The following is a 12,262-nucleotide window of genomic DNA, read 5'->3' as shown; positions in this document are numbered from 1 at the left end:
AACCAGAATTGGTTTCAAACTACGGAGCCACCCAAGGATCCTGAAAAGTCCATTTGTGGAGATGAGCTCCTGGACTCCCGTTAAGAAGACATGTTGTCAACCTCTAGAACCCTTACATGCCTGCACTTTTCGGCTTGCTGCTGCTGCAATCCACGCGTTTTAGATCTGCATAACTCCACCTCTTTAAACACAGCACCTTCACCCCCTGCTGTTCCCACCCGCCTCAACACCGTTGGAAGGGAGGAGAACCAATTAAGGCGGGGGGTGGGGTGGAACGAGCAGCTGTCTACCCTTAGCAGGAGGGCTCCTGATTACATACCTCTCCTGCTGCTGCTGCTGCTGGCTGTCCAGCAGCAGACTGAAGGTGGCTGCTGCTGTGCACAGGTATATAAAGGCTCAGAGCCTATTATGACACGCGCAGCCAGCGTTCCATTGCCACATTCCATCTACTGCAGGCAGGATACCTGGCTGGCTGAATGTCGCTGAGAAGCTCACACAGACCGCCATAAGCAACAGTTTAACAGAATGCCACAGACTAATCAACCAAACTTTTTGGGTTGGGTTCTCTTTTATAGTCTGCAGGCATTAAATGAAAGAAGTCAGTGTTCCAGCAGAAGGAGACAACGTTTCAGAAAAGGCATTGTAGCAAACCAAAAAAGAAATTTTAAGCGCAGCAGAGTAACCAGCGCACATACCTGTTAGCTCAGGTGAGTTTAAAAGGCTGCTGTTGATAACAAGGGCATTTGCTAAATAGATGGTGTGTGTGCAACAATATACTGAAAGGTCAATTATATTGTGCAGCTTATCTCACCACCTGTAGTTATTTAGGTGAAAGCTCCAAAATGCTTGCCTAATATGTCTGTTTATCCAAAAGGAAGTAAAAAGGGAGAGCTAGAAAGATAGCATTGCATCACATTACATGGCAATGCAATGCACAGTTGCTGAAGTTGAACCAAAATGAGCTTGTAATCTGGCTTCTGCAACTTTGAACATGAAAAATCCAATGAGGAGAAGAAAAGCAAAGCCAAAGAGTCCATCCCCAAATCCGACAAACAAGCAAAATGAACAAAAAACATTGAATTCAATTCTTTCTGATTTTAGAAACTGCATTAAAGAAGGGGTGCACCGGTCCTGGAGATACTGCAATACCAGGTCAATGCGTGGAGTGGACAGAGCAAGCTCTTTTTCCATCTCCCTGTTCTAAAAATCCATTTAATATATGGTCCCCAGATAGGGGACGTATCAGATATTAAACTGATAAGAACAGATACTACACTTGATCTTAGCCAAAAGGCCGAGAAGCGATAACCAGAATTGGTTTCAAACTACGGAGCCACCCAAGGATCCTGAAAAGTCCATTTGTGGAGATGAGCTCCTGGACTCCCGTTAAGAAGACATGTTGTCAACCTCTAGATCCCTTACATGCCTGCACTTTTCGGCTTGCTGCTGCTGCAATCCACGCGTTTTAGATCTGCATAACTCCACCTCTTTAAACACAGCACCTTCACCCCCTGCTGTTCCCACCCGCCTCAACACCGTTGGAAGGGAGGAGAACCAATTAAGGCGGGGGGTGGGGTGGAACGAGCAGCTGTCTACCCTTAGCAGGAGGGCTCCTGATTACATACCTCTCCTGCTGCTGCTGCTGGCTGTCCAGCAGCAGACTGAAGGTGGCTGCTGCTGTGCACAGGTATATAAAGGCTCAGAGCCTATTATGACACGCGCAGCCAGCGTTCCATTGCCACATTCCATCTACTGCAGGCAGGATACCTGGCTGGCTGAATGTCGCTGAGAAGCTCACAGAGACCGCCATAAGCAACAGTTTAACAGAATGCCACAGACTAATCAACCAAACTTTTTGGGTTGGGTTCTCTTTTATAGTCTGCAGGCATTAAATGAAAGAAGTCAGTGTTCCAGCAGAAGGAGACAACGTTTCAGAAAAGGCATTGTAGCAAACCAAAAAAGAAATTTTAAGCGCAGCAGAGTAACCAGCGCACATACCTGTTAGCTCAGGTGAGTTTAAAAGGCTGCTGTTGATAACAAGGGCATTTGCTAAATAGATGGTGTGTGTGCAACAATATACTGAAAGGTCAATTATATTGTGCAGCTTATCTCACCGCCTGTAGTTATTTAGGTGAAAGCTCCAAAATGCTTGCCTAATATGTCTGTTTATCCAAAAGGAAGTAAAAAGGGAGAGCTAGAAAGATAGCATTGCATCACATTACATGGCAATGCAATGCACAGTTGCTGAAGTTGAACCAAAATGAGCTTGTAATCTGGCTTCTGCAACTTTGAACATGAAAAATCCAATGAGGAGAAGAAAAGCAAAGCCAAAGAGTCCATCCCCAAATCCGACAAACAAGCAAAATGAACAAAAAACATTGAATTCAATTCTTTCTGATTTTAGAAACTGCATTAAAGAAGGGGTGCACCGGTCCTGGAGATACTGCAATACCAGGTCAATGCGTGGAGTGGACAGAGCAAGCTCTTTTTCCATCTCCCTGTTCTAAAAATCCATTTAATATATGGTCCCCAGATAGGGGACGTATCAGATATTAAACTGATAAGAACAGATACTACACTTGATCTTAGCCAAAAGGCCGAGAAGCGATAACCAGAATTGGTTTCAAACTACGGAGCCACCCAAGGATCCTGAAAAGTCCATTTGTGGAGATGAGCTCCTGGACTCCCGTTAAGAAGACATGTTGTCAACCTCTAGATCCCTTACATGCCTGCACTTTTCGGCTTGCTGCTGCTGCAATCCACGCGTTTTAGATCTGCATAACTCCACCTCTTTAAACACAGCACCTTCACCCCCTGCTGTTCCCACCCGCCTCAACACCGTTGGAAGGGAGGAGAACCAATTAAGGCGGGGGGTGGGGTGGAACGAGCAGCTGTCTACCCTTAGCAGGAGGGCTCCTGATTACATACCTCTCCTGCTGCTGCTGCTGCTGGCTGTCCAGCAGCAGACTGAAGGTGGCTGCTGCTGTGCACAGGTATATAAAGGCTCAGAGCCTATTATGACACGCGCAGCCAGCGTTCCATTGCCACATTCCATCTACTGCAGGCAGGATACCTGGCTGGCTGAATGTCGCTGAGAAGCTCACAGAGACCGCCATAAGCAACAGTTTAACAGAATGCCACAGACTAATCAACCAAACTTTTTGGGTTGGGTTCTCTTTTATAGTCTGCAGGCATTAAATAAAAGAAGTCAGTGTTCCAGCAGAAGGAGACAACGTTTCAGAAAAGGCATTGTAGCAAACCAAAAAAGAAATTTTAAGCGCAGCAGAGTAACCAGCGCACATACCTGTTAGCTCAGGTGAGTTTAAAAGGCTGCTGTTGATAACAAGGGCATTTGCTAAATAGATGGTGTGTGTGCAACAATATACTGAAAGGTCAATTATATTGTGCAGCTTATCTCACCACCTGTAGTTATTTAGGTGAAAGCTCCAAAATGCTTGCCTAATATGTCTGTTTATCCAAAAGGAAGTAAAAAGGGAGAGCTAGAAAGATAGCATTGCATCACATTACATGGCAATGCAATGCACAGTTGCTGAAGTTGAACCAAAATGAGCTTGTAATCTGGCTTCTGCAACTTTGAACATGAAAAATCCAATGAGGAGAAGAAAAGCAAAGCCAAAGAGTCCATCCCCAAATCCGACAAACAAGCAAAATGAACAAAAAACATTGAATTCAATTCTTTCTGATTTTAGAAACTGCATTAAAGAAGGGGTGCACCGGTCCTGGAGATACTGCAATACCAGGTCAATGCGTGGAGTGGACAGAGCAAGCTCTTTTTCCATCTCCCTGTTCTAAAAATCCATTTAATATATGGTCCCCAGATAGGGGACGTATCAGATATTAAACTGATAAGAACAGATACTACACTTGATCTTAGCCAAAAGGCCGAGAAGCGATAACCAGAATTGGTTTCAAACTACGGAGCCACCCAAGGATCCTGAAAAGTCCATTTGTGGAGATGAGCTCCTGGACTCCCGTTAAGAAGACATGTTGTCAACCTCTAGATCCCTTACATGCCTGCACTTTTCGGCTTGCTGCTGCTGCAATCCACGCGTTTTAGATCTGCATAACTCCACCTCTTTAAACACAGCACCTTCACCCCCTGCTGTTCCCACCCGCCTCAACACCGTTGGAAGGGAGGAGAACCAATTAAGGCGGGGGGTGGGGTGGAACGAGCAGCTGTCTACCCTTAGCAGGAGGGCTCCTGATTACATACCTCTCCTGCTGCTGCTGCTGCTGGCTGTCCAGCAGCAGACTGAAGGTGGCTGCTGCTGTGCACAGGTATATAAAGGCTCAGAGCCTATTATGACACGCGCAGCCAGCGTTCCATTGCCACATTCCATCTACTGCAGGCAGGATACCTGGCTGGCTGAATGTCGCTGAGAAGCTCACAGAGACCGCCATAAGCAACAGTTTAACAGAATGCCACAGACTAATCAACCAAACTTTTTGGGTTGGGTTCTCTTTTATAGTCTGCAGGCATTAAATGAAAGAAGTCAGTGTTCCAGCAGAAGGAGACAACGTTTCAGAAAAGGCATTGTAGCAAACCAAAAAAGAAATTTTAAGCGCAGCAGAGTAACCAGCGCACATACCTGTTAGCTCAGGTGAGTTTAAAAGGCTGCTGTTGATAACAAGGGCATTTGCTAAATAGATGGTGTGTGTGCAACAATATACTGAAAGGTCAATTATATTGTGCAGCTTATCTCACCACCTGTAGTTATTTAGGTGAAAGCTCCAAAATGCTTGCCTAATATGTCTGTTTATCCAAAAGGAAGTAAAAAGGGAGAGCTAGAAAGATAGCATTGCATCACATTACATGGCAATGCAATGCACAGTTGCTGAAGTTGAACCAAAATGAGCTTGTAATCTGGCTTCTGCAACTTTGAACATGAAAAATCCAATGAGGAGAAGAAAAGCAAAGCCAAAGAGTCCATCCCCAAATCCGACAAACAAGCAAAATGAACAAAAAACATTGAATTCAATTCTTTCTGATTTTAGAAACTGCATTAAAGAAGGGGTGCACCGGTCCTGGAGATACTGCAATACCAGGTCAATGCGTGGAGTGGACAGAGCAAGCTCTTTTTCCATCTCCCTGTTCTAAAAATCCATTTAATATATGGTCCCCAGATAGGGGACGTATCAGATATTAAACTGATAAGAACAGATACTACACTTGATCTTAGCCAAAAGGCCGAGAAGCGATAACCAGAATTGGTTTCAAACTACGGAGCCACCCAAGGATCCTGAAAAGTCCATTTGTGGAGATGAGCTCCTGGACTCCCGTTAAGAAGACATGTTGTCAACCTCTAGATCCCTTACATGCCTGCACTTTTCGGCTTGCTGCTGCTGCAATCCACGCGTTTTAGATCTGCATAACTCCACCTCTTTAAACACAGCACCTTCACCCCCTGCTGTTCCCACCCGCCTCAACACCGTTGGAAGGGAGGAGAACCAATTAAGGCGGGGGGTGGGGTGGAACGAGCAGCTGTCTACCCTTAGCAGGAGGGCTCCTGATTACATACCTCTCCTGCTGCTGCTGCTGCTGGCTGTCCAGCAGCAGACTGAAGGTGGCTGCTGCTGTGCACAGGTATATAAAGGCTCAGAGCCTATTATGACACGCACAGCCAGCGTTCCATTGCCACATTCCATCTACTGCAGGCAGGATACCTGGCTGGCTGAATGTCGCTGAGAAGCTCACAGAGACCGCCATAAGCAACAGTTTAACAGAATGCCACAGACTAATCAACCAAACTTTTTGGGTTGGGTTCTCTTTTATAGTCTGCAGGCATTAAATGAAAGAAGTCAGTGTTCCAGCAGAAGGAGACAACGTTTCAGAAAAGGCATTGTAGCAAACCAAAAAAGAAATTTTAAGCGCAGCAGAGTAACCAGCGCACATACCTGTTAGCTCAGGTGAGTTTAAAAGGCTGCTGTTGATAACAAGGGCATTTGCTAAATAGATGGTGTGTGTGCAACAATATACTGAAAGGTCAATTATATTGTGCAGCTTATCTCACCACCTGTAGTTATTTAGGTGAAAGCTCCAAAATGCTTGCCTAATATGTCTGTTTATCCAAAAGGAAGTAAAAAGGGAGAGCTAGAAAGATAGCATTGCATCACATTACATGGCAATGCAATGCACAGTTGCTGAAGTTGAACCAAAATGAGCTTGTAATCTGGCTTCTGCAACTTTGAACATGAAAAATCCAATGAGGAGAAGAAAAGCAAAGCCAAAGAGTCCATCCCCAAATCCGACAAACAAGCAAAATGAACAAAAAACATTGAATTCAATTCTTTCTGATTTTAGAAACTGCATTAAAGAAGGGGTGCACCGGTCCTGGAGATACTGCAATACCAGGTCAATGCGTGGAGTGGACAGAGCAAGCTCGTTTTCCATCTCCCTGTTCTAAAAATCCATTTAATATATGGTCCCCAGATAGGGGACGTATCAGATATTAAACTGATAAGAACAGATACTACACTTGATCTTAGCCAAAAGGCCGAGAAGCGATAACCAGAATTGGTTTCAAACTACGGAGCCACCCAAGGATCCTGAAAAGTCCATTTGTGGAGATGAGCTCCTGGACTCCCGTTAAGAAGACATGTTGTCAACCTCTAGATCCCTTACATGCCTGCACTTTTCGGCTTGCTGCTGCTGCAATCCACGCGTTTTAGATCTGCATAACTCCACCTCTTTAAACACAGCACCTTCACCCCCTGCTGTTCCCACCCGCCTCAACACCGTTGGAAGGGAGGAGAACCAATTAAGGCGGGGGGTGGGGTGGAACGAGCAGCTGTCTACCCTTAGCAGGAGGGCTCCTGATTACATACCTCTCCTGCTGCTGCTGCTGCTGGCTGTCCAGCAGCAGACTGAAGGTGGCTGCTGCTGTGCACAGGTATATAAAGGCTCAGAGCCTATTATGACACGCGCAGCCAGCGTTCCATTGCCACATTCCATCTACTGCAGGCAGGATACCTGGCTGGCTGAATGTCGCTGAGAAGCTCACAGAGACCGCCATAAGCAACAGTTTAACAGAATGCCACAGACTAATCAACCAAACTTTTTGGGTTGGGTTCTCTTTTATAGTCTGCAGGCATTAAATGAAAGAAGTCAGTGTTCCAGCAGAAGGAGACAACGTTTCAGAAAAGGCATTGTAGCAAACCAAAAAAGAAATTTTAAGCGCAGCAGAGTAACCAGCGCACATACCTGTTAGCTCAGGTGAGTTTAAAAGGCTGCTGTTGATAACAAGGGCATTTGCTAAATAGATGGTGTGTGTGCAACAATATACTGAAAGGTCAATTATATTGTGCAGCTTATCTCACCACCTGTAGTTATTTAGGTGAAAGCTCCAATATGCTTGCCTAATATGTCTGTTTATCCAAAAGGAAGTAAAAAGGGAGAGCTAGAAAGATAGCATTGCATCACATTACATGGCAATGCAATGCACAGTTGCTGAAGTTGAACCAAAATGAGCTTGTAATCTGGCTTCTGCAACTTTGAACATGAAAAATCCAATGAGGAGAAGAAAAGCAAAGCCAAAGAGTCCATCCCCAAATCCGACAAACAAGCAAAATTAACAAAAAACATTGAATTCAATTCTTTCTGATTTTAGAAACTGCAAAGAAGGGGTGCACCGGTCCTGGAGATACTGCAATACCAGGTCAATGCGTGGAGTGGACAGAGCAAGCTCTTTTTCCATCTCCCTGTTCTAAAAATCCATTTAATATATGGTCCCCAGATAGGGGACGTATCAGATATTAAACTGATAAGAACAGATTTTTTTTTTTTTTTTTTTTTTTTTTTTAAAACCACTCAGGTTTAGATATAAGCAAACAGTTAACCAGACTTCGTCATAAGTTATACTGCCACTTCATAAGCATCATTGTGGTTTCTTTATTAAAGTATTATTCAACAAAAATACAAACAAGTAATCCTATGCCAGAGACATTTCCAGAAAAAATATCAACGGTATTTAACCATATCCTGCCACTTAAGGTATTTCCACACACCTTCAGAATCTGTTCCACCACCACCACCTTCTCTTGTATCCCACAAATAGATTACATATAGTCTTGCTAAGATCAACCTAATACAATCATTTACTGTTAAATTTACTCTTTTAAACACACACAAATTTCTCACATCCCACAAGCTCTCCTGCACACACACCATAATAAACCACATCATCCTTTCTAGGCCACGACGACTAGCACCAAAACCAAACATAGCCACTCTCCAATCAATAAACTTCACACCAGCAACCCCTTTACACAGTCCACCCACACCTTTCCACACATCATACGCAAAATTACAATCCCACATAAGGTGCCTCACCGTCTCATTCGCTCCACAACCATCCCTTGGACATACTGCAGATCTTATGAGATCTCTTTTCTTCTGAAAATCCCTCACTGGCAAAATATTATGAAGGCCCATCCATACTATATCTCGCTGTCTATTCGACACACCTTGAATGCTTAACTTCTTCCATACCTGCGCAACTTCCATAGAACGCAATCCCACCACATTACTCTCACACTCATTCACACACATCTTCCCCATCACCTTCTTAACCAACATAAAGTCTTTCATTGCAACTGCTAACAAATCATTCTTCCTCACAAACTTCTCAATCAAACCATACCACTCAGGACACTTAAAAGCAACAGGCACATTCTTATCACGCTTCACCCAATTCAGACCATACAGCATCCATCCAGCCAAATACTTACACATAAATGCCCCTTTATTATTCTTCCCAATCAAAATGACCGTAGTCTTAATAAAATGCAATGTTAGAAACACTTCAATATTCGGAAACTTTAGTCCCCCATACAAATATTGCTTAAACAAAATCTCTCTCTTAAGTCTTTCCATCCTACTGCCCCAAAAAAACACAAAAATTAGTTTCTCCACTTTTTTAATTTTCCTATAGGGCACTGGAAAAATACAAGAAACATAAAGCAAAATAGGGAGAATAACAGCCTTAATAATAAGAACCTTCCCTACCAAAGACAAAGAACGTAACTTCCAAAAATTCATCTTCCGCACAATCCGCTCACCACATTCATCCCAACTCTCATAACCTTTCAAATCATCATTAAAAAAAACTCCCAACACTTTAATTGCACCATCCACACCAGCCACACCATCCATCTTAATCCTATTGTCATCAAAACATTTAAACATGCATTTGTTCCAATTCACACGAAACGCTGACGCGCCATAAAATAAATTCAACAACAATTTTACTCTCTCCATAGAGGCCACACTCTCACTCACCACTACTACATCATCCATATATCCTAAGACTTTCACAGTCATTCCACCACTCCCTGGCACTAACAAACCACGCACCACTTTCTCTTTCCGAATCATACACAGCAGTGGCTCAATCACACACACAAATAATACCGGTGACATGGGACAACCTTGCCTCACACCAGACCTAATACACACTTTCTCACTCAAAAACCCATTCACCAGAAATTCACTCATCACCTCCCCATACAATCCTCTCACGGCACGCACAAATTTCTCCGGAAAACCCATTCTACGCAAAACCTCAAATAGAAACACATGAGACACGCGATCAAACGCCTTTTCAAAGTCAACAGCCATCACCATACACTTCTGCTTTCTTACTTTACAATCCCACAACACATCTCTTAAAAGACACAGATTATCCGTCATACATCTACCAGGCACTGCACACACTTGATCTTTACCAATCACATCAGCTACAACTGTGGCACCCCAGGGGTCTGGTTTTCCACAGTAATGTAATGTTATGTCTGAGAGCAGGTGGGAGGTCCTTTGGTCAGGGATCCTGTGCATGCCACACCTCCTGCCCAGTCTTGGGAGGGGAAGAACTTCCCCTGTAAAAACCCGGGGCTGAGGCACGGAGAGTCAGACAAGGAGAGTGGAGAAGAGAAGCAGCATAGGAAACAGCAGAGTTACAAGGAGTCAGGGGCTGGCAGCTGCAGAGCTCGCCCTGACTAAGAAGATTCTTTACCGGACCCGGAGTCCGAGGCTGTGGGGACTAACTCCTACCCAGCAGCAGAATCCGTCAGGCAGGGGATTTCAGGTCCTCTGGCCCAGAAGCCCGAAGGCACGGTCACACGCGTGGGACCAGCACCGCCATCGTGGAGCGGAAGCCATTAGAAGGCCCCGAGTCACCGGCCATACGGGTGAGCACCACACGGTACACTCAGGGACGTGGGCTACTTACATCAGCTTCTAGCAAGGTAGCCAGAAGAGTACAGTCAGTTTGGGAGGCCTAAAACTACGCCTGGCCAGGGGAGATCCCATCTGCTCAAAGACTGACCAGGCCCCGTTTGCTAGCAAGTACTCCGGGAGGGTCTGTTGTTGTTACCAGTAAAGACCCTGAACTACACCGTACCGTCTCTGAGTGGTTCCTGCTACCCCCATCATCCACGTCGGCTGCCCTGAGGCCATACCCCTACCGTTGGGGGTTATACTATCACGCTGCACAATCCTACCACCGGCCTCAGCGGTCTGCCCTGCAGCAGCAGCTTCCTAGCTGCACTCAACGGGTGGCGTAGTCATCAACTATTTACTACTAATAGACTGCCGTCTAGTTTGACTCCCTGGGCACAGACCGGGTCACCGCCACGAGACTACAACCCTCCACTGATCCGGCTCCGGGTAGGCTCCCGCGTGCGCAACGCAGCGCGACACAGGCCCAGGGGCGCGTCAACTTTGGCGTAGTCGGCAGGATTTCGTGCCCGCAACCACCGGGTACTGCGTGCCTGAAAAGCAAAGACTGTTCAAACTTACCAGTGGTGAAGGTTTCCCGCCATCCGGCGCCATCTTCTACCTTCTTCCCGCCATCCGCGAAGGTTTCCCGCCATCCGGCGCCATCTTCGACCTTCTTCCCGCCATCCGTGGAGTTTTCCCGCCATTGGACGCCATCTTGAGGACGCCGCGCGGGAAGAAGAGGGGCGTGGACTCCGAAAGCGCGCGAGAACTGAAGCCCCGCCTCACGTCCGGACGTTGCGTAAGGTCCTGGAAGGAGCCCAGCAGACGCCGACGTCACAGGAGCGCGACGGAAGGTCCTCAACCCTGACGATCCACTGCGGAGCCGCGGCCTACGGAAGAGGATCATCGCAAGGTAGGCCACGGTCCACTAGGGGGGAGGAAGATGTCGGATACGGAGGAGAGCTTCACTGCCTCAACCCCCGCCAGCGCTACCGCTGCTGCAGTTATGCCCTTCACCATGCCCTATATCCCGGGAGCAGCTTGGCTACCCCAGTACTCAGGGGAGTCACATACCCTGCATGACTTTAGAGAAAAGCTGGATAGCCTCTTCCAGGTGTACCCCCTCACAGAAGAACAAAAAGTGAGCATCCTGGTGGCCCAACTAACCGGGGCAGCCAAAAGGGAAGTAAAATCCTGGCCACCTGGGAGGAAGACTGTCGCAGGGATACTAACCCGGCTGAAGGACACCTTTGATACCCGCACCTCAGCCGAGATTAAGCTTAGATTCTACGGGTGCAAGCAGCGAGCGCATGAGAGTATAAGGGACTATGCACTAAACCTACAAGAGGCCCTGAGGGCCATAAAGCAGACCGACCCTGATGGGGTGGGAAACGAGGACAGGCTATTGACTGAACAATTTATAGAGGGTTTATATTGCAATGCCCACCGAACCCAGTTGCGGGCAATGGCCTTACAGGATCCCCATCTGGACTTTGCACAGTTCAAGGATAGAGCTATCCGGGTGCTCCGAGAACCAGCACCGGGTGGCGTTGTTACCCACAGGCGCCCAGCTATCACTTACCACCAGGAGGCGGCGCCCTTGTCGGCAGGGCCTGTGGGAGCTGATGCGCAGGCTTTGGACAATGACCCGGCTCCAGACCTACACCATCAGGTCCAAGAGCTAGCTAAGAGCGTTGCTGCGCTAACCCGAACTGTGCAGTCTTTACAGGTTTCCACCCCAGGGAAGATCCAGCTGGCATCCGGACTGGAGGACATCCCGTGGCGTCGACCAAGGAGGATCCCACCGGCCAGAGGAAGACCCAGTGACCGATACAGCGAGGACGGACGACCCATCTGCCGCCGCTGCAATCAACCCGGACATATGGAAAGGTACTGTTCTTTAAACGGGCACAACCTGGGGTAGAGGGCCAACCCCCAGGAAAAAGATCACCAGGCCCATCGAACTGGCGCGACAGATATGTGGGAGGACGTCCAGTCTTGCCTGTGGTACTGGATGGCATTCCC

The 12,262-nt window shown here is 46.8% G+C and overlaps 5 non-coding genes and 1 pseudogene across 5 annotated transcripts; all 6 read right to left on the bottom strand.

Annotated features, from left to right (window-relative positions):
- Positions 1 to 1,115: 1,115 nt before the first annotated feature.
- LOC141215651 (U2 spliceosomal RNA) lies at positions 1,116 to 1,306 on the bottom strand. The gene has a single exon (XR_012284709.1). It is a non-coding gene; the product is annotated as a U2 spliceosomal RNA (small nuclear RNA).
- Positions 1,307 to 2,418: 1,112 nt separating this feature from the next.
- Positions 2,419 to 2,609, bottom strand: LOC141215650 (U2 spliceosomal RNA). The gene has a single exon (XR_012284708.1). It is a non-coding gene; the product is annotated as a U2 spliceosomal RNA (small nuclear RNA).
- A 1,115-nt stretch (positions 2,610 to 3,724) lies between these two features.
- On the bottom strand, positions 3,725 to 3,915 carry LOC141215649 (U2 spliceosomal RNA). The gene has a single exon (XR_012284707.1). It is a non-coding gene; the product is annotated as a U2 spliceosomal RNA (small nuclear RNA).
- A 1,115-nt stretch (positions 3,916 to 5,030) lies between these two features.
- On the bottom strand, positions 5,031 to 5,221 carry LOC141215648 (U2 spliceosomal RNA). Its single transcript, XR_012284706.1, has one exon. It is a non-coding gene; the product is annotated as a U2 spliceosomal RNA (small nuclear RNA).
- Positions 5,222 to 6,336: 1,115 nt separating this feature from the next.
- On the bottom strand, positions 6,337 to 6,527 carry LOC141216480 (U2 spliceosomal RNA). The gene has a single exon (XR_012285512.1). It is a non-coding gene; the product is annotated as a U2 spliceosomal RNA (small nuclear RNA).
- Positions 6,528 to 7,639: 1,112 nt separating this feature from the next.
- On the bottom strand, positions 7,640 to 7,856 carry LOC141216811 (U2 spliceosomal RNA; annotated as a pseudogene).
- Between the last annotated feature and the right edge of the window lie 4,406 nt (positions 7,857 to 12,262).

The sequence above is a fragment of the Phyllobates terribilis genome, unplaced genomic scaffold, assembly GCF_046119375.1.
Source record: "Phyllobates terribilis strain yellow unplaced genomic scaffold, ASM4611937v1 Scaffold_236__1_contigs__length_3049075, whole genome shotgun sequence".
Taxonomy (NCBI): domain Eukaryota; kingdom Metazoa; phylum Chordata; class Amphibia; order Anura; family Dendrobatidae; genus Phyllobates; species Phyllobates terribilis.
The sequence above is the reverse complement of the archived record's forward strand: the minus strand, read 5'-3'. Positions and strand labels throughout refer to the sequence as shown.